Here is a 21124-nt window from a genome sequence, read left to right as displayed (position 1 = left end):
TGTGATGTGATGTGAGGGTGGGGGGGGGGGGGGGGGGGGGGGAAGGTGCAGGGAGTACCAAGAGAACTATGGAAAAAAAAAACAGAACAAGAGGTCATAGTTACAAGAAAACCCAGGAAATAAGCTGCAGATCTGGAAAGAGCGATCAATATTTGGCAGGAAAGGGCTTCGCATATCGTTAGGAAGAGGGATTTTCGCATGGCTCTCAATTAAAGGTCTCCACTCAAATCTTAACCTTGTCCTTTCTCTTCCGCAGGCTGATGAATGAGCTGTATATTTCTGTTCTTAATTCGGAAGTTCATCATGTCCAGTCCTTTTATCTAAACCCCATAGTCCAAATGGAGCAAAGGGATTTAGGGGTACAGATTCACAAATCATTAAAAATAGCAACAAGGCTATAAAAATGCAAAAGAAAAAGCACTAAGGCTCATTTCTAGAAGAATAGAATTGAAAACCAGAGCAGTTATGTTAAACTTATATGGAACCTTGGTTAGACCACACTTGGATTACTGTGTACAGTTCAGGTCTTCATGTTAGAAAAAACAGAATATTAGTGAAGGTGCAAAAAAAATCGCAAGGATGATCCTGAGAGGTTATGATTACCAGGAAAGACTGAACAGGTTGGGCCTCTTTTCTCTAGAATGGTAAAAGCTGAGGCTTAACTGGATATAAAAGCAAAATACTGCAGATGCTGGAAATCTGAAACAAAAACAGGTTTCTGGGTAACCTGATAGAAGCCTTCAAATTATGAAGGGGTTTGATCGCGTGGACGTGAGAAAATGGAGGTAATTTTTATTTAGGTGGATTTGGGTCGGGTGGGAAGTTAAAATATAAAAAACCTCAAATTGAACCAAACTGCCTCAAACCTAGGATGGGTTTGCGATCAACCCACTCCCAGGAACTGAATCGCTCATTTAAATAATTTATTGAGATTTCATGCCTGAGCTTTTATCTGCATTTCAAGGAAACCGAGTAGCTAAAGGACTGTTAAAGAGCTGAGGACTACTGCAATGAACAGGTAAATCATTTTCCAGCACTATTGTTGGCCTAGAGGAGCAGGAGTGCCTCCACGCAGCTCCCAAGCAAACTTGTAAATCTCCCCAATGATTGGACACCCACCCCCAGCAATCACAGAACCTCCCATCATGATCACTGACTCTTCCTGACACCCCAGGCTGGATTTTACGTACTCGGCGGTGGCCGTAAAAGATGGTGGCCCGCAACTGTGGGTTTTACACTGTGGAGCAGCCACGATATTATACACAGCAGCTCATGGCCGGGGCGGGACTGCGTCCCCCCCAATGACGTGGAGGTGGGGGGGGGGGTGGGTGAGCCACCTCCCGCAACAGCGTCCGGTGTCACTGCACAGGTGCTGCCACCATTTTTAAAGGGTTTCCAGCCCTTACATTTAATTTAAATGTTTAAAGTTATATAGGCACGATGAAATTAAAGTAAAAACTTAATAAATGAGTCAAGCCCCTCTCCCACCTACCCCCCCCCCCATTAACAATACATTCATTCCATGCACTCTCACCCCAAAAATACTTACCTTGTGTATCTGACCTCCCCGCCCCCCCCCCCCCCGCCACAGTTCACAAACCTTTAACTTTACCCCTTCCCACCATCCCTTCCACCAATTAGAATAGATTGACCCCGCTCCCCCCTCCTGCACTGAGAAACCTACCTCCTCCCCCCCCTCCCCACAGGTGTTGCGCCTCGTTTCCCCGGACGGGGATCAGAAGGCGCGTCAGCGCTGGCCACCGGGATGAACATCACGGCGCCACTTCAGGAAGCGATGGGAGCGCCATTAACTCAAGTAAGTAAATTTATTGGAATATTTAAATTATGGTCCCGTCGTCGGGTCTCATCTGGGTTAATCTTCATGTCCCCCCTGCCACGGAACCCGTGTCGAGGCCCCTATAAAATCCAGCCCCCCCATCTTTCCCCAACTATCCTCCAGTCTCTCCTGGACACCCCCATCTCTGCCCCTGAACTCTCTCCCTGCAGTCACCCATCTCCCAACACTCCAAACCATGTTATATGCACCCGTCCCTTGCAATCTCTACCCCAAGCAGCAGGAAACCTACTGTGACCTCTGTTGCAGCATCCCTGCTGGACAGGGAACCAAGCCTGTCAATGAGGCTGGTTTCCAGGCAGGGATCCTGTTAAAGCAAAAACACACACTGTGGAGTTACAACTTCACAGTGTTTGCCAGAATTCCTCCCCGCCCACTTGGAAATCCCACCCAGGTAAATATTGGGGCCAATATTTCTGCTTGTGGAGGTGTCCAAAACTAGGAGTCATAAATATAAGATAATCACTAATAAATAAAGAATTCAGGAGAAACGTCTTTACCCAGAAAGTGACGAGAATGTGGAATTCACTACTATATGGAGTAGTTGAAATGAATAGTATGGATGCATTGAAAAGGGAAGCTAGATAAGCACTTGAAGGAGAAGGGAATAGAATGGCATGCTGATAGGGCTAGATGAAGTAGGATGGGAGGAGGCTCAGATGGAGCGTAAACATCAGAATAGACCAGTTGGGTTAAATGGCCTGTTTCTGTGCTGTAAGCTCTATGTAATCTTTGTTTAGCATTTGCTATAACCTGAAAATTACACTGTGTGAGATTATCGTATGAAGGCCGAATACCTGAATAGCAAATTTCTCTGTCAGCTATTTCAAAAAAGGCATTGATTGGCTTACTTTTAAGTATTAGCATATTATACAGTTAATTTCCAGTCTTAGAAAATAAAATCCAAGTTAAATAGCCATTATTAGATTGACTGTGAGTTTAAAGGAGCATTATTCCACCTTTTAAAATTATGCCTTATTTCTTTACCATTATATATCCATAATAAATTAAAACTCTTGCATGCACTTCCTCTAAGTTTAACACTTCCTGCAACACTGTCCTATGAAGTTTTTTCCATCATGCTATTTTTGTCACACCTTTCTTATGCTTAAACTGAACTATTATAAAGACGGGCCTCTCTTAGCTCCCTCTTGCTGCCATTTCTGCATGTCAGTCTTGCAAGCACTTGCAAGACTTTCCCACTTCCCTGATTTCTCCTGCCACTTCTCACTGCTTTCTCCCAATAGTGTTGCCAGCTGGAATTCTTGCACAGCTTTTATTGTATTTCAGTCTGTCTCTTTTTGCTTCCCCCTCCACTGCTTATCAAGGTGATGAAATTCAGTGTGGAGGAATGGAATACTTTCCATTCCAGGCATCCAATGTCAGAAACAAGCACTCCCAAGCAATGTATAACACAACGAGATTTAAACTGAAGCTCCCTTCACTCTGTCCTAACATGTGTTCAAGACCCGCTCCTCTTCTGCACTAGTATGTCATTTAAACCCAATTTTTTGTTTAATTCCCACACCAACTGTCCTGAGAACTCTCTGAGTGACATTGCCAATTAGTGCCAAATTAGGGGCAGATTTGTGCTATAGGCCCACCCTTCAATTAGAGCCTTACACAGCCAACAGATAGAAGAATTTTATCCTATCAGTCCAAGCTGGAATTATACTGGATCTCAGAGGTGTAAGGAAGCGGATGTCCAATCTATTGTACATTCCAGTTCCTGTCTGCCTCACTCTCCGTTTCATTCAGTTTCTGAAATAGAATAAAAAAGTTAATAACTTGTAATACAAGCTTCAGCTAGCTGAAAACATTATAAATTTAAAATGGCAAAATTGTAGTCAAATCCTTTTCAAAAATGTACAAACTAAAACAGATAAAAATACAATTTGACTTTTCCATTGAGGAAAATAAATAATAGATTGTTTCAGAATTCAAAGATAAACAAAAGCAATCACCTGTGTGCAATTATCATTTTTCCTGTCTTGTTTAAAGTGATCTCTGCTAAATTTATATTTTTCGCTAGTTAATAAAACCTGCTATTAGGTTAATCTCAGTAAAACCTTTGAACTTCTTCATTTTGCTTTTCTACAAATAATTTGGAAAAATAACTAACGACGTGTGGATTATTACAGGCTAAAGGGAGACAGGCTGACAAAATCCGACTGCTGCATCCAAGAAATTTATGCACATTGCACAAGTTCAGAATGTGGGATCTGCCTCAACTAACAGGCTCCTCGTTCTGAAGAAAAAAATATTAATTGCAAGCTGCAGTTTTTGAAAGTGGCATTATTGAATATATTAAAGAGAATTTTGTGGATAAATTTAATAATGTTATTGGGAAATATATATATTTTTAATTAAAAACAACTTATTTTGGACCTTGTTATGAAAGTGCTTCTATTTTAAATTTATTTTTGAGGACTCATGATTTAGAATTGTGGAAATGGATTCATTGGAGAACTAAAGTGATTCCATAGATGCTGGACTTTGTTTTATTTTAAAGTGTCACTGGAAAGACTGTTTAAAAACATTTGCTGGATGTCACATGTCTTCAGCCAAGTAAATAACAGGTGCCTTCTGACAATGGGAGTTGTTTACTAGAGAAGTGATATGTCACGGTTTATGGTGTTCAAGAGTGGGTTTCATTTTTGAATACTGTTTTGAGTCAATTGGGTAAGTCTGCTAGAAAGACGCATCCAACTCATCTTTTCTCGAGAACTCATCCAGTGTGTGATAGCTAAAACCCCTGATGCCGCATTTCTCCTGAGACACTTCTGGAAGACTTCCTCTCGACATCTCCACAATGAACTGCTTCTGAAAAGATCCCAGTGACCCATGTACATGTAGTCAGATGCCAGACTGTATGCCACCTGGAACATTACATATCTTACCCTTTTTCTTCAAGAATTATCAAGTATTTTGGCCAAAGCATCTTTATTTTTCCTTTAACTGGTGTGTGTTTGTGTGTTGGGTATTTAGAAGGGAATATATATATTTACTGTCATATTTCAAACTGTGTGTTAAAGCTTTGCATTTTTATTGATGAAGTCTTGTTTTATAATAAATGAATACTTTTATTGTTTATTATTCTGAAACTAAAATAGGTAAAGTATATAATTGGCCATATTGGTAACTGGGTAAAACATTTAACTATATGTTATGACCCGTGGAGAAGTGGGACTAGAGAAAGACAGTGCACTCCTCCTGCCTCGGTCATAGCATATAACTGGGGGCTTTTCTGGGATAACCCAAAGCCACTGATGTGCAATTGTAAGTGGGGTGACGATAATTGAAAAGGGGAAAATGAAAACACCAGGTTTCCTGTGCATTAGAGTAAAGTTTACACTACCGGAATGGCTTTGTGAGTTGCTACGATCTTTCTGGAGAGGGACGACTTATCCCTGAGTGATTTGAAAAACTTAACCAAGGCTGGGCTAAAGGACTGGCAGAAAAGTTGGCCCTTTAGCTAAAACCAGGGGCTAAGAAAGCAGACATAATTGAGGTAAAAGCACAGCTTTTGAAATTGGAAGAAGGAAAAAGCAGTTCAGATGATAATTCAATTGGACCTATATTCTCTAGAGTTTAGAAGAATGAGAGGCGATTTAATTGAGACATACAAGATTCTGAAAGGGCTTGATAGGGTAGAAGCTGAGAGATTGTTCCCACTGGTCAGGGAATCTAGAACACGGGGACACAGTCTCAGGATAAGGGGCCAAACATTCAGGACTGAGATGAGGAGAAATTGCTTCACTCAAAGGGTTGTGATTCTTTGGAATTCTCTACCACAGAGGGTTGTGGATGCTCCATCATTGAATACATTTAAGGCTGGGATAAATAAATTTTTGGTCTCGCAGAAAATCAAGGGATATGGGGAGTGGGCAGGAAAGTGGAATTGAAGCCCAAGATCAGCCATGATCATATTGAATGGTGGAGCTGGCTCGATGGGCCATTATGGTCTACTTCTGCTCCTATTTCTTGTGTTCTTGTGAATTCGCTTGGATTCAGTTGCAGTTGAAGCAGCTTGAACAGGAAGGAGAAATAGGAAAACTTTAACTACAATTTTAAAAGAAAAAAGAGAGGCAGGAGAGAGAAAAAGGGAGAGAAGAAAGGGAGCAAGAAAGGGTATTCGAATTAAGAAAGCTAGAACTAAAAAAAGGGTGGTCTTGACTCCAGTAAAAATTCTGCTGAGGAAAGAACTGACTTCAGCCCAGTACCCAATGGAGAGCTGTTTAAATTTGTGCAAGCCCTCCAGATGTTTGAGGAAAGGGACGTAGAGGCATTTCTTTTGAAAAGATAGCTAGACAGATGAAGTGGGCACAGCTTATGCAAAGCAGGTTGATGGGCAGAGCTCACGAAGTTTATGCCATGCTTTCTGAAGAGATTTTTGCTATTATGAGATGGCAAAAAAGGCTATTCTCACTGCTTATGAGTAGTCTCTGAAGCTTACCGGCTGAAATTTTGGAACCTCTGGAAACAGCCTGGGCAGACATATATAGAATTTGAGAGGGTAAATCAAATTAATTTTGATCGTTGGATGTAGGCACTAAAGATAGAGGCCATGTATGAGACCCTTAGGGAAATAATTCTCCTGGAAGAATTTAAAAATTTACTCCCTCTGGTAGAAAGAACCCATGTAGAGAACCAGAAGGTTTCAACAGCCAGACAGGCAGCTGAGATCACTGATGAGTACGAGCTTGTTTATAAGCCCAAACCCTTTGTCTGTCACCCCCACAAACGCGAGAAGGATAGAAGGTGGGAGGGTGAAAGGAAGGCAAGTAGCCGGGGACAAGAAGGGACAGCTGAGAATGCCCTGGAATATCCTCCTCAGACCAGAGAGGAAGTGAGGTCCGAAAGTCGAAGTGTTTCCATTGCCACAAGGTGAGACACCTTTGTGCAGAATGCTGGCAGTTGCGAGGTAAACCCATGGGACTTATTGGGGTACACAAGGCCAATGCAGAGAAAGGGACCCTGACTGAGAGTACGACAGATCAGGCTGTAGCTCTGACTGCAGCTGTAAGGCTAAGTACAAGAACTGCTGTGAGTACGGGGGACATGAACAAGATACCTGAGAGTTATAGGGATTTTTTGTTGGAAGGAAAAGTAACTCCTTATCCCTCAAGTGAGGCAGGTAAACCTACAGTTATATTTAGGGATACAGGAGCCACCCAAACTCTTTTGCTGGGAAAAGGCATAATTTTTCCACCATAGAGTGCATTGAATGCTAAGGTTTTAGTGAATGGTACTGGCAGGGAGTATATACCCGTACCTTTGTAACAGGTGCACCTGAAGTGTGACCTAATGTCTGGAACGATAACCGTGAGAGTTGTCCATAGTTTGCCTGATTTGGCCGGAGCAAAGGTAATAGCTTCTCCAGTCGTCATGGGAAGACTAAGTGAAGTCAAGGAGTCAGAGCAGTTGCAGGAAAAGGTTCCAGGAATTTTTCCTTCATGTGTAGCGAACCAAGCAATGGCTAAACAAGTTCCATTTTCGGAGGTCAAATTGGCACCACAGATAGCTGAATATCTGAAACTTTCTTTGGGGATTTGGATAATCTGAAGGAAATGTTTCATTAGTCATCTCCGATCAAGGCTCAGCAAGCCGATCCAGAGTTAAGTAAAGTGACACAATCGGCTCTAACTGAAGCTGAAACAAAGGGGGTTCCGGAAGGCTATTATATTAAAAATGGGATTCTGATGAGGAAGTGGATACCTCACAGATGTGCGGATGAAGACTTGACGGTTGTTCACCAGATAGTGGTACCACCCAAGTATCGCTGGTAGGTATTAAGGATAGCCCATGAAATTCCTATAGCAGGTCATGTGGGAATCCAGAAGACCCAATCACATATAGGTTGACATTTTTATTGACCAGGTCTTTCCAAGGACATGGTGCAGTTTTGTAAAATGTGCCATATGTGCCAGATTGTGGGAAAACCACAACCTGCCATAAAACCAGCACCTCTAATTCCCATACCAGTTTTTGGGAAACCATTTAGTAGAGTGTTGGTCGACTGTTTGGGACCTTTACCAAAAACAAAAGCAGGACATCAATATATACTCACTATTATGGATATGGCTACTTGGTTCCCAGAGGCCATTCCCTTGCAAATAATTTCTGCTAAGGTAGTGGTAGAGAAGTTAACTCAGTTCTTCACTCAATATGGATTACTGACTTAGAATCAGTCAGATCAATGTTCCAATTTTATGTCTAAAATTTTTCAAGAAGTTACGAGTAATCTGGGTATAACACAGTTAAAGTCCTCAGCAAACCACCCACAAACACAAGGGGCTTTAGAATGGTACCAAGAGATCCTCAAAATGATGATCAGGGCATACTGTCATGAATATCCCCATGATTGGGATAAAAGGCTGGAATTTCTTTTGTTTGCCACGAGGGATTCACCTAGTGAGTCTACCGGTTTTAGTCCTTTTGAATTAGTTTATGGATATGAAGTAAGAGGTCCTCTAAAACTAATCAAAGAAAGGTTTTTAGAACAGAGGGACGAATCTTCCATGTTAGATGATGTTTCCCTGTTCTGGGAGCGGCTCACGAGAGACTGCAAAGTGACTCAGGAACACCTGAGAGCTTCCCAAACAACCATGAAGAAATGGACAGACAAGCATGCCAAGACCCAAACATTTCAACCAGGGGATGAGGTGTTAGTATTAATGCCTTTACAAGGTGAACTACTGAAAGCGCAGTTCAGTGGACCATACAGACTAGTATTGGTAAAATAAATTATTTGATTGACACCACAGATCGCTGGAAAAAGAATCGGCTGTGTCACATGAATATGTTGAAACAATATCACTATGAGGAGGTGGATAAGCAAGCACAGGTATGTCTGGTAGTAGGGACAGTGAAGGATGAAAGGGATAGTGAGGATGAGGCAGAGGAGGCCTAGACAGTTCTCAAATTGAACCCCCTACTATCCGGTTAGCTAATACTGAATTGTTTGGGAGACTAGACACTATGCTTTCATATTTAGATGTAGAACAATGAGAAAACCTAACAAGGCTACTCATAGCATTTAAAGGAGTCTGTAGGGACAAACTAGGGTATACAACTTTAGCCATACATGATGTGGATGTAGGGGAATCCTATAAAACAGCATCCTTATCACTTTAGTTCAGAGAAACAGGCCCAGGTGAAAGCTGAAATCCAATATATGTTGGAAAACCACCGAAGTTAACCCAGTCAAAGCAGTTGGAGTTCCCCAGTGGTACTAGTGCATAAGCTGGACAATTCAACTAGATTTTGCACAGACTACAGAAAGGTTAATGCAGTAATAAAGGCAGACTCCTACCCAATTCCTCGCTTGGAAGATTGTATTGACAGAGTTGGCAGTGCCACATTTCTTACCAAAATAGATTTGCTAAAGGAATATTGGCTGTTTCCTTTAACACCCCAAGCTAAAGAAATATTGGCCTTTGTCACTCGAGACGGTCTTTTCCAATACCGAGTGATGCCATTCGGGCTAACAAAATGCCCCAGCCACTTTTCAGAGACTAATGAACCAAGTGGAAGCCAGTGTTCCTAACTGTGTGGTTTACCTTGATGATGTGCTGGTATACAGTGACACTTGGAAGGACCACTTGGAACAACTAGAAGCTCCATTTAGAAAATTACAGTCAGCTGATTTGGTGATAAACCTTGCCAAAAGTGAATTTGCAAAAGTGCGGGTAACCTACTTAGGGAATTTCAGAGGGCAAGGACAAGTGTTGCCAAGAACAGCAAAAGTACAAACATTGATGGAGTACCCTGCCCCTAAGACTAAATGAGAAATCATGAGGTTTTTGGAATATGTGGTTTCTACCGCAAGTTTGTATCAAATTTTAGTATTATAGCTGCTCCACTGGCAGATTTGCTACAAAAAAACAAAGCCAAGGTAGTGTGGTCAGGAGAGTGCCAGACTAGAGAAAGGCAGTGCACTCTTTCTGCCTTGGTTGTAGTAACATTAAAAATGTCAATTACAGACAAAAAAAATGACAGATGGAAGTTCTTGGAAATTCTTTTTGAATAATTGATTTGTTCACTTGACACGCCTTCTGCACTTCTAAAACATGAGTGAATCTCAATTATTTGGAAGTGGGGACCAAATGTAATATTTCCAAATTTGCTGATGACACAAAAGTAAGTAGGAATATGAGTTGTGAGGAGGATGCAAGAAAGCTTCAAGGGGATTTAGACAGGCTATGTGAATGGGCAAGAACGTGGCAGATGGAATGTAATTTGAAAAAAATATGAAGTTATCCACTTTGGTAGGAAAAACAGAAATTCAGAATATTAAATGGTGAGAAATTGGGAAGTGTTACTGTCCAAAGGGACCTGGATGTCCTTGTTCATAAGTCACTGAAAGCTAACATGCAGGTACAGCAAGAAATTAGGAAGGCAAATGGTGTATTGGCCTTTATTGCAAGATGATTTGAGTATAGGTTTAAAGAAGTCTTGCTGCAATTGTATAGAGCCTTGGTCAGACCGCACCTGGAGTATTGTGTGCAGTTTTGGTCTCCTTACTTAAGGAAAGATATACTTGCCATAGAGGAGTGCAACAAAGGTTCACCAGACTAAGCCCTGGGATGGAGGAATTGTCCTATGAAGAAAGATTGAGAAGACTGGGCCTATATTCTCTAGAGTTTAAAAGAATGAGAGGTGATCTCATTGAAGCATACAAAATTCTTACCGGGCTCAATAGGGTAGATGCAGGAAGGATGTTTCCCCTAGCTGGGGGGTCTAGAACCAGGGGACATAGTCTCAGAATAACAGGCAGGCCATTTAGGACTGAGATGAGGAGGAAGTTCTTAACTCAGAGGGTGGTGAATCTTTGAAATTCTCTGCCCCAGAGGGCTGTGGAGGCTCAGTCACTGAGTATATTCAAGACAGAGATCGAAAGATTCCTAGATGTTAAAGATATCAAGGGATATTGGGATAGTATGGGTAAATGGCATTGAGGTAGAAGATCAGCCATAATCTAATTGAATGGCGAGGCAAGCTCGAGGGGACAAATGACTTACACCTGCTCCTAGTTCCTATTCTCCACCACTACCTCAGTTGGTTGGATGCTGAAGCTGAAGCCTTCATCCATGCTTTTGTTACCTCCAGACTTGAATATTCCAATGTTCTCTTGGCAGGCCTTGTACCTTCCACCCTCTATAAACTTCAGCTCATCCAAAACTCTGCTGCCCATAACCAAACTCACATCAAGTCTTGTTCATCCATCACCCCTGTGCTTGCTGACCTACATTGGCTCCCAGTACAGCTTAACATGCTCATCCTTGTGTTCAATTCCCTCCATTGTCTTATCCCTCCCTATCTCTGCAATGTCCTCCAGCTCTACAACTCTCCGAGATCTTTGTGTTCCTTCATTTCTGGTCTCTTACCCATCCCTGATTTCCATTGTCCCACCACTGGTGGCTGTGCCTTCAGCTGCCTAGACCCTAAATTTTGTAATGCCCTCCCTGAACCTCTATCCTCGGTAAGTCTCTATCCTCTACAGCGGTTGGAGTCGTTTATTTACGGCATAGAAGGAAGCCATTTGGCCTATCAAGTCCATGCTGGCTTCTTAAAACCTACCTGTTTGACCAAACATTTGGTCACTTGTCTTAGTATTTCTTTTTGTGGTGTGGTGTCAAATTTTGTTTGATAATTCTCCTGTGAAGTGCCTTGGTACATTTTCCTACGATAAAGACACTATATAAATACACATTGTTGTTGGTAACATATTTGTATGCCTCGAATTAACTGGAAGGAATATGCTTAAGGTAGAATAAATGTACATGCCATCCAAACCATTTCCAAAATTATGTAGCATAAATTTCTAAATAAATCTGACTGTGATTAAAAAGGACACAGAAACATTACAAGAAGACTGTTACAGGAAGTGTGTCATGGTATGAAAGACTTCAAAGCCGGCAGACGTTTGCTCACATCTAAACTCCATCCACTCATCCTACGGGTTTGGGAGGAAAAAGAATTCCCCACAACCGCGCTTTGCCAACCCCCACCCCCGACTTCAGGAATGCAACAATTGTACCTATCTTTAAGAAGGGAGATAAATCATATTGTGGAAACTATCGAGGTATTTCCTTCTTGTCCATAGCAGGGAAAAATCGGGCACGCATTCTCCTGAATTGCCTATTTCCTGTGGCTGATGAAATCCTCCCAGAGACACAGGGCTGGATTTTGTGTTGGAGGCAGGGCTCTTGGTGCCGGGCCGAAAAGGGTGGGGAAAGCCCGCCTCTGCCTACTTGTGCCCCAACCCCCTCCCACCAGAGTGATCCTCTGGGCTTTTTAAATCTAAGTTTCAGGAGTCACCGGGATCCCCGTCCCTTTAAAGACAGGAATCCCGCTTCCAAGAGCTGCCGGCCAATCAGATGGCCAGCAGCTCAGCAGTATTGGCAGCGCCATTGGGAGTGATGACCACTGCTGGTACTGCAGAGGCCTCAGACCCAGGCCCAGTGCTGGAATCCCAGACCTCAGGTAAGTGAGATGGCATTGCCGGTGCCAGTTGGAAGACCCTGGCGAGGTGGGTGGGGGGCTGGTTGTGCAGTCCGAGGGAGGGGTGTCCCAGGGAGTTCCCGGGGTGGGGGTCATCTGTGGGCCACAGAATGCCCACGGAAGAGGAACCACCCCCCCCAAGCCCGCAGGGAGGGTGCCTCACATTACAAAGCATCCTCCCCACATGATGGAGGCCCCCCCCACCGCCACTGGTAAGATCCCAGCGGCTGCAGGAAGAGGCTCTTAATTGGCCGTTAATAGGCAAAACTCCTGCAAAATTAACTCTGATGGACTGGAAACTGTCCAAATGGATGAAAATCATCTTCCCCACCACGTCCTATTCTCACAACTCTCAATTGGCCAACGTTCTGGGGAAGACAAAGAAAGTGCTTCAAAGACAATCTGAAGCTCTCCTTTAAGTGTAGTTACATTGACACCAACAACTGGGAGGTGTTTGCTACCAATCGTTCAGAATGGTGACAGCTTGTCCAGCAAGCTTCATCATGCTTCAAGTCCCAACACCTTAATGATGAGGCAGAGCGATGGCTGAGAAGGAAAGACGTCCTGCCCCATGTGCTCAAGGGACAGCCACCAACTATGGTATGCACTATATACCAAATCTTTTAACTAAATTAGTAGTGTATTTCCTTTTGTGTTGATCATGGTAAGTTGAAAGATCTGTTTTACCTGTGTTTTTTGTCCTTTTATTGCTAGTTGTGTCATTCCCTTCTGGTTTACTGTCTCTTTTTGACTTTTGCTTCCCTCTTTCCTCCTTTGCTTCTCTCTCTGCCTTCTGTGCTTTTCTGTCTTGTCATATTTTGGTTCTTTCCTGTTCTTTTGTTCTTTCTGGACTCCTTTTCTTCTGCCTTCTCTGACTCCCATTCTTCTCTTTCTTTTTGTGACTCTCTCTCTTTATGATTTATATTTATTTTTGTTTTTGTTTTGGTTGCAAGTTATTTTGTGGTCATTCGTGATGGCTGGCAAATGGTTTCATGGAGGAGAAAGTTACATGTTGGACCCCCTTCCCTACGTAAAGGAGGAAATCACATGGGAACACCACCAGCTGCAGGTTCCCTTCTAAGTCACACATCATCCTGATTGGAAATATATCGTCATTCCCTCATTCTTGCTGGGTTAAAATCCTGGAAGCCACTTCCTAACAGCACTGTGGGCATACCTTCACCACACGAACTGCAGTGGTTCAAGAAGGTGGCTTACCACCACCTTCTCAAGGGCAATTAGGGATAAGCTATAAATGCTGGCCTTGCCAGTGATGCCCATATCCTGTGAATGAGTAAATTAAAAAATGCATCCCCCAGCAGGAAAGGAAATGCTGTCTTGGGAATAAATGAATCATGAAACTCCTCGCCATTGAGCAGAAAATGGCCAGATTATTTGTCTCTTTTCACCAGTTCCACTCTCCTCTTCCCCTCACCTTCCCTTTTCCTTTTTTTCTCTGTCCTCATCTTCTCATCCTTTTCTGCTTGCTCCCTGTGATCCTCTTTTCCCTCCGCCTCTTCCCTCCTCATCTCCTCCTGTCTTTTCTCTTCCTCTTTTTTCTATCTCACTTTGCTCCCTCTCATCTCCTCCCCCACTTCTTTCCTTTCCTGTTCCTTCTTCCCCTTCCTTTATCCCTACATCTATTTGACTCCTCTTTCTCCCTTTCCTATCCTCACCCTCTGGCACTTCTCCTTTCATTCCCCCTTCCCCTCTCTTGCCAACCCCCCCTTTCTGCCCCTCTACTCCTTCCCCCCCACTCTCTCCTGTCCTTGCCTCATCTCTAGTTCCTTTGCCCTGTCTTGACCGTCTCCTGTCCTCTCTCTCCTGTCTGCCTTTCTCTTTGCTATCTCCCCTGTGGTCCCTCCCTCTATTCTCTGAAGTCTCTGCCTGTGGCCATTCACATTCCAAAAGGTGGGTACAAGGAATACTGTTACTTGTAAAATTGTTTTCTTCTTCAAATTGCATGCATAGCAATGATGCCTAGGAGTGTATACGAAGCAGAGATTTCAGTGTTTAAAGGGAAGTTCAGATCAAGGTGAATAAAGTCCAAAGTAGGTAAAATGAATCAGGCTCTCAGAACAAGTCCTGTGAGCACATCGGCAGGGCAGCAGCTATGCAATTTCAGTGTTTAAAGGCTTTCCAGCCTGTCAGTTTCATTGATCAATGCCTCCCTGCTGTGCTCTAGACTTGTTGTCCCTGTCCTCTAGCCTGTTCTGGCTGTTAAAGCCAGAATACTAGGGTAAATTTACAATTAATTGCCAATTTCCGTATTGAAATTACGGAAATGAAGGGGTTCAGATGATATTTGAATGGTTCTTGACTGTGTATTACCTGTTATCGACCAAAACTAAATTAAATGTTTGTTCCAATAATACCCATACAAACAGAACTTGAAATGAAACTTCCATAATCTCATAGCTATTACACATTAGCTGCAACAAGGTCAAAAAGTCATACAGCTAATACGCAGGGGGATGCCAGCAGATGAGCAATGACTGAAGTTGTAACACACACACGCAAATACATAGAGAGCTTTTCCAGGTTGTGTGAAAAACAATAAAACTGTCAGTCTGTCACTGCAGACTTTCTTCTATCATGAAATATCACATAAAAGCAGGCCTGTTCTGTACTGTTAATAACAATAGAATCACACTGGCATCACAGTAGTACACCTCATCTATTGTTAATCTTCACAGAGAAGTGACATAGATTTACCCAAGAAGGAATTGTTAGTACAAGAGGAAGTTTATCAAACAGGATTTAATGGCCCTGAAAGTAAGAAGAGTCTGTACTTGTTTTATAACTCAAAGCATGGATAATCTTGGCAAGCAGCAAAGGACAAAATCATTAAGACATTTCTTTGTCACACTCAGTAACCTGCAGAATGGGTTAGTTATGCTTTGGTCCAGTTAATTTAAGGCTGGTATCAACTTGAACATGCCTGAAAAAAATCACTCCTCAGTTCAAGCTCAGAAAGAATTGCCTCAAGCAATACAGTTGATGGGCAGAATTTTAACTGTTGGTGGGGGGGTGGCGGTGGGGGTAGTGGGTAGGTTCCAGTGCAAGGCGGGGGGGTTAGGCCCCAAAAAGTGATGTCGGGTGGAAAGCCCAGGCGTGGTTGGAGGAGAGTGGGAAATTTCTGTGCAGCTGTCAGGGAAGTAATTTCAATACGGAAATTGGCAATTAATTGTAAATTTACCCTAGTATTCTGGCTTTAACAGCCAGAACAGGCTAGAGGACAGGGACAACAAGTCTAGAGCACAGCAGGGAGTCATTGATCGATGAAACTGACAGGCTGGAAAGCCTTTAAACACTGAAATTGCATAGCTGCTGCCCTGCCGATGTGCTCACAGGACTTGTTCTGAGAGCCTGATTCATTTTACCTACTTTGGACTTTATTCACCTTGATCTGAACTTCCCTGTTGTCAGCCTTCACTGCAGCATGGGAGCAGCTTATGCAGCTATAACATAGACCTCTGATATGGAACAACAGGAGCAGCCACACAAACACCAACAGCACCAGTAGGAGCAACAACTCCAACAGCAGCCATCTTCCCAGCCACATGTTCCACAGGACAGAGGGGATGGACACAGAGCTCCAGCTTGCAGGAGATGATACCCTCCAACACAGGGTAATACACACAAAGGCTCAAACTTTTATGGCAGGTCATAGTGACATCTGCAGCCACCTGGAAGAAGACCTCATTCCAAGAGGGCCAGGTGGGCACGCATTGTCAGTGGCTGTCAAGGTCACCACAGCTGGAATTTCTTCACGTCCAGTTACTTGCAGGGACCTGCTGGTGGCATCTGCAGGATTTCACAATCTGTTGCTCACAAGTGCTTCTCCCAGGTGACCAATGCCATGTTGGCCAAGGCCACCACATATGTCCACTTTGCCATAGATGAGGCCAGTCAGACACAGAGGGCTGTCAGCTGGGTTCCCACAGGTACAGGGAGTCACACATATGCCAATCAAGGCACCCTGAGATTAGCCTTTTTTTAATTCATTCATGGTGTGTGGGCGTCGCTGGCTAGGCCAGCATTTATTGCCCATCCCTAATTGCCCTTGGGAAGGTGGTGGTGAGCTGCCTTCTTGAACCACTGCAGTCCATGTGAGGTACGTACACCCACAGTGCTGTTAGGAAGGGAGCTCCAGGATTTTGACCCAGTGACAGTGAAGGAACGGCAACATAGTTCCAAGTCAGGATGATGTGTGACTTGGAGGGAACTTGCAGGTGGTGGTGTGCCCATGCATTTGCTGCCCTTGGTCCTTCTAGTTGGTAGAGGTCGCGGGTTTGTAAGGTGCTGTCTAAGGAGCCTTGGTGCATTGCTGCCGTGCATCTTGTAGATGGTACACACTGCGTCGGTGGTGGAGGGAGTGAATGTTTGTGGATGGGGTGCCAATCAAGCGGGCTGCTTTGTCCTGGATGGTGCAGAGCTTCTTGAGTGTTGTTGGAGCCGCACCCATCCAGGTAAGTGGAGAGTATTCCATCACAATCCTAACTTGTGCCTTGTAGATGGTGGACAGGCTTTGGGGAGTCAGGAGGTGAGTTACTCGCCGCAGGATTCCTAGCTTCTAACCTGCTGTTATAGCCACGGGTATTTATATGGCTACTCCAGTTCAGTTTCTGGTCAATGGTAATCCCTGGATGTTGATGGTGGGGGATTCAGCGATCGTAATGCCATTGAACATCAAGGGGAAATGGTTAGATTCTCTCTTGTTGGGGAAGGTCATTGCCTGGCACTTGTGTGGTGCAAATGCTGCTTACCACTTATCAGCCCAAGTCTGGATATTGTCCAGGTCTTGCTGCATTTCTACACAGTCTGCTTCAGTATCTGAGGAGTCACAAATGTTGCTGAACATTGTGCAATCATCAGCGAACATCCCCACTTCTGACCTTATGATTGAAGGAAGGTCATTGATGAAGCAAACCTGGAATCTTTATCAACTGCGAAGGATTCATTCCACTTCCTCAATGTTCAGATCGTTTGTGACCATCAGGAGGTTTTCATGCATGTCTACGCTGGATATCTAAGAGCTTGTCATGATTCATCTATTCTTTGGTAGTCACATCCCCCACAGGTTTTTGCACCTCCACACAGTGTCAGTAGTTGGCTCCTTGGAGATAAGGGCTACGCTCTGAGACCCTGGCTGATGACTCCTGCAAGGAACTGATGCAGAGGACAAGCACAAGAGCCACATGTCTACAAGGGTGATCATATAGCAAACCATTGGGTTGCTAAAGACATGGTTCAGTTGCCTCGACAGATCGGGGGGTGTCCTTCAGTATGCCCCATCAAGAATGCCGAGAATGGTAGTGGTCTGCTGTGCCCTTCTCAACATAGCACTGCAAAGAGGAATGGAGCTGTAGGAGGAGGAAAGTGCAGACCACTCAGCATCCTTCGAGGAGAAGGAGGAGCCAGATGTGGCCATGGTGCCTGCAGCTGCTTATCTGGCTGCCAGAGAAACCCATGGCAGCCTCATACTGGCAGGCTTCAGCTAATATGAGTGTGTGAGGCCATCTGACAATGCAGTGTGGCTCTACCCCAACACAATTCATTGCAGAGTCAAAAATCCAACCATCACGTTCACACTGTTTCCTCCTTTTTTTAACCTGATCATACCATTCATCTGAAGGCTACTGTCCATGGTGAATGGAGAATGCAACAAAGTAGACGCCTGGAGAATGTGGAGTTCAAATAAAGTGTTTCATTGAAATAAACATTAGGGAGATGGTGGCATAGTGGTAATATCACTGAAATAGTAATCCAGAGGCCCAGGCTAATGATTGCTGTACACAGGTTCAAATCCCAGCGCATCTGGTGGAAGTTAAATTAAATTTATTAATGTATTGAATGAATTAATAAAAATCTGGAATTGAAAGCTGAAAATGGTGCCATTGATTGTTGTAAAAACCCATCTGGTTCTCTAATGTCCTTTAAGGAAGGAAATCTGCTTTCCTTACCTGGTCTGGCCTACATTTGACTCCAGACCCACAGCAACGCCGTTGACTTTTAACTGCCCTCTGAAATGGCCTAGCAAGCCACTCAGTTGTCAAGGGCAATTAGGGATGGGTAAAAAATGCTAGCCTTGCCAGTGACACCCACATCCGATGAAACAATAAAAGAAAAAGCTATGGACATTGCTATAAATACCCAAGTGAATCTCTTTGTGCAACTATTATCTCATTCTTACCTGCTTCCTCTTACTCCGCCCTGGTGCAACCCTTGTGGCTTCAGCAGAGTTAGAGGCAGGTTGCTCGTTCCCATGCATTGACAGCTGAGATGACCATGATGGATGTTCTTTGGAGCCCCTGAGGGCCCTGCCAAAGACTGCCCCGTCTGCACCTTTCAGGGGCAGACTCGGTCATCAGGGCAGGAGGCAGCATATGAAGTTTTATCAGAGAGGGTGGGGTGGGCAACGTCTAACAGCGTCTTGAGAAGAGGCCCCACTGCGATGTGTCATTTGCCATTTCATCATCATCCCTCTCATGGCCCACCTGCACTTGTCTGCTGGAGAGTACTTGGCTGCATGTCAGTGAGTCATACAGCCACCAAGGCAAGGCTTTGATCCATCCTCCGTAAATGGCAGTCAGTGTGTGCAGGCTATTGGTCTGACCAAGCAAGCACTTGATGGCCTGCTGTGTCTGATTCTTCATAATCTGTTACTAATGTAAATCGGCCAGCCAGCCCAGGAGCAGAAGAGATACACCATGTGGTGTGAATCATCAAAAACTTGCTGATCAATTTACACCGCTCTGCTGTTTGCCTCATACAATTGGCATCTTACCCTCCACCTCCATGTTTTTCTTCGAAGAACTAGCTTGATTTGTACATTAGACTTGAATTAAATTTGTCCAAGAAAGGTAGATCTTTTAACATGATAATTGTTAATGTGATACCAATCAACTGCTCCAGTCCAGAAAGGGAACTACTTAAACTGTTGAAATAAAATCAGAAGGTGCTGGAAATACTCAGCAAGTCAGACAGCATCTGTGGAGAGAGAAGCAGAGTTAATGTTTCAGGTCTGTGACTTCTCATCAGAACTGGCAAAGGTTAGAAAAGAATTAGGTTTTAAGCAAGTGAAGGGGGGTGGGGTGCGGTGGTGGTGGTTGGTGGGGAAGAGGATAAAAGGGAAGGTGTGTGAAAGGGCGAGGGCAGGAGAGATTAAATAACAAAGCTGTCCTGCGGCAAAGGTAAAGAGCATGTTAATGCTTGTGGTAAAAGACAAAGCATTAGTTCAGAGTGCATGTTAATGGCAAAATAATGAGCAGCTCTGTCTACATGAAAAACAGGCGCATGGTTAAAAAATGAAATAAAATAAGAAAAAAAGAGAAAAAAATGGCCAATCCTGTTCTGAAATTGTTGAACTCAAGATTGAGTCCGCAAAGCTGTAGAGTGCCTAATTGAAAGATCAGGTGCTGCTACTCAAGCTTGCATTGATGTTCACTGGATTCCTGCATGTGGTATATTTTTCTTACCAGATTTAAAAAATTTTAATAGATATAATTTTTTGTTACTTTTCCTTTCTGTCTTATTCCTCGCGCAATCCAATCCTTCTTTCAGTCTCTTTATTTTGCTTTCTGTACATGACTTGACACTAATTCACCCTCCTTCTCCATTGTTCATGTTTCGATTTCAATCTTTAAATATCAACAAGAAGAGCACGCCAGGAGCAGTACCAGGAATACCTATAAATGAGGTATCAACCTGGTGAAGCTACAACACAGGAGTACATGCATGCTAAACAGTGGAAGAAACATGCTATAGACAGAACTAAATGATCCCACAACCAACGGATTAGATCAAAGCTCTACAGTCCTGCCACATCCAGTTGTGAATGGTGTTGGGCAATTAAATAACAAATCCGATAATAAGACTCTACAAACATCCCCATTCTCAATGAAGGTTGAGCCCAGCACATGTGAACAAAAGACAAGGCTGAAGCATTTGTAACCATCTTCAGCCAGAAGCACCGAATTGATGATCCATGTCAGCCTCCACCTGAGGACCTCAGCATCATAGATGTCAGTTTTCAGACAATTCTGTTCACTCCATGTGATATCAAGAAATGGCTGAAGACACTGGATACTTCAAAGGCTGTGGGCCCTGACAATATCCCAGCTGTAGTATTGAAGAGCTGTGCTCCAAAACTAGTTGTGCTCCTAGCCAAGCTGTTCTAGTACAGCTACAACACTGGCAACCATACGACAATATGGAAAATTGCCCAGCTATTTCCTGTCCACAAAAGCAGGACAAACCCAATCTAGCTAATTATCGCTCCACCAGTCTACTCTCGATCATCAGCAAAGTGATGGAAGGTGTTGTCAACAGTGCTGTCAAGCAGCCCTCACTCAGCAATAAGCTGCTCACCAATGCTCAGTTTGGTTTCCACCAGGGCCACACAGCTCCTGACCTCATTACAGCCTTGGCATAAACATGCACGAAAGAGCTGAACTCCAGAAGTAAGGTGAGAGTGATTACCTTTGACATCAAGGCAGCATTTAACCAAGTGTGGCAAGCAGACCCAGAAAAATTGAAGTCAATGGGAGTTAGAGAAAGACTTTCCACTGGTTGGAGGCATACCTAGCAGAAAAGATGGTTCTGGTTGTTGGAGGCCAATCATCTCAGCCCCAGGACATTGCTGTTGGAGTTGCTTAGGGTAGTGTCCTTGGCCCAACTATCTTCAGCTGCTTCATAAATTACATTCCCTCCAACACAAGGTCAGAAGGGGATGTTTGCTGATGATTACACAGTGTTCAG

The 21124-nt window shown here is 43.7% G+C and overlaps 1 protein-coding gene across 5 annotated transcripts in view; it reads left to right on the top strand.

Annotated features, from left to right (window-relative positions):
- Positions 1-21124, top strand: part of LOC137373029 (leucine-rich repeat-containing protein 52-like) — a 167046-nt gene that overhangs the window by 27293 nt on the left and 118629 nt on the right. The gene's annotated exons all lie outside the window — the stretch shown is intronic.

This window comes from Heterodontus francisci, chromosome 8 (genome assembly GCF_036365525.1).
Source record: "Heterodontus francisci isolate sHetFra1 chromosome 8, sHetFra1.hap1, whole genome shotgun sequence".
Taxonomy (NCBI): domain Eukaryota; kingdom Metazoa; phylum Chordata; class Chondrichthyes; order Heterodontiformes; family Heterodontidae; genus Heterodontus; species Heterodontus francisci.
The sequence above is the reverse complement of the archived record's forward strand: the minus strand, read 5'-3'. Positions and strand labels throughout refer to the sequence as shown.